General features: G+C 36.6%; 1 protein-coding gene across 1 annotated transcript in view; it reads right to left on the bottom strand.

The window, feature by feature from the left end:
• LOC117116002 (neurotrypsin-like) overlaps positions 1–1,403 on the bottom strand; it is an 8,812-nt gene that overhangs the window by 6,842 nt on the left and 567 nt on the right. The window lies entirely within an intron of this gene.

The raw sequence follows: 1,403 nt of genomic DNA, 5'->3' as shown, positions 1-1,403 counted from the left end.
TGTGTATAAGAGACAGTATCTACATATTGCCGTTGAGTCATTAAACATTATGTATCTGTGATACTGCTAATATTGGTATCAGTATGATATCTAGTCTGCCTTTATCCGCGTTGTCATTAGCATTATTGCCTGATAATGAGCATTAATAATATTAGCTTGCAAATAATAAACAAGTTACCAACATATTACTGATATAATTTAGTGTTAGACGAGTTTTGTCGAAACAATAATTTTATCTAAATTTTACAAAAACTGAACTAACTGAAAAATACATTAATTTTCTGACCATATATAAATGTTAAACCAGCCATAGTAATTCGAGTTACTGTAAATGAAGGAGTATATCTACACGTATACTATCATCATCATCGTCATCATCACCATAGTCATCATCATTATCATCATCATCATCGTATCTTCATCATTATTATGATGAATACCGAATACCTTTATCTATCTTATCTCATTCTCTTCTCGTTAACAACCCTATCCTATTCTTTAAATGTTCACAAGCTTAACTGACAATATTAAAAAATTAAATGAACGTACCCGCTCTTATAATTAATTAACATATGGCACAAGTTACTTGTGGGGGAGGGGTGGGTGGTGATTCGTAGGTGGTTGGAAAACTCGCCCAATTTCGACAAAAACTATGAGCGTTTTTTTTAAAAACGTGGCTTATTTTTACCTAGTCGCTGATTATTACATTATATAGGCCTAGTACTCAGGAATTATGTTGCTGCTACAGTAGGGACTGAACGTTGATAAGCATGAACACGTCATTTGTAAGATATCACTAAATATGGGATGGTCATATCTTGCTCTTAATAAACATTTCAACTGGGGTTTTTTTTTCTCAGTAGCCAGATAAAGGGGAATCATGTGTTGTTCCCAAATGGTACATTCCCACGTGCCTATATCTCCATATTGCCGTTGAGTCATTAAACATTATGTATCTGTGATACCGCTAACATTGGTAACAGTATGATATCTCGTCTGCCTTTATCTGCGTTGTCATTAGCACTAGCCTGATAATGAGCATTAATAATATTAGCTTGCAAATAATACACAAGTTACCAACATATTACTGATATAATTTAGTGCTAGACGAGTTTTGTCCAGGGGTGGCTCGAGGATTTGCCCGACGGGGGGGGGGGCGAGGTCCCCGACAGGGGGCCAGTGCCCCTGACGAGGTGTCAGATTTCCCCGACGAAAGCAAAGTTGGCGTGGTCGAGCTTCGATTAAAAGGTTTCGAAAGTGGTCGAAGCCCCCGAAAATTTCGACAATTTATGGGTTTCAAAGGCTTATTTAATCGATTTTAGAGTCTACTAGTCTACTAATATGTAAAAAATACATATAATATTTTTTTCTCCCCGACGAATTGTGCTCTTTCTCCCCGACTG

The sequence above is a fragment of the Anneissia japonica genome, unplaced genomic scaffold (genome assembly GCF_011630105.1).
Source record: "Anneissia japonica isolate Jap-2015-1 unplaced genomic scaffold, ASM1163010v1 scaffold287743_len2803612_cov181, whole genome shotgun sequence".
In the NCBI taxonomy this organism is placed as follows: Eukaryota; Metazoa; Echinodermata; class Crinoidea; order Comatulida; family Comatulidae; genus Anneissia; species Anneissia japonica.
The sequence above is the reverse complement of the archived record's forward strand: the minus strand, read 5'-3'. Positions and strand labels throughout refer to the sequence as shown.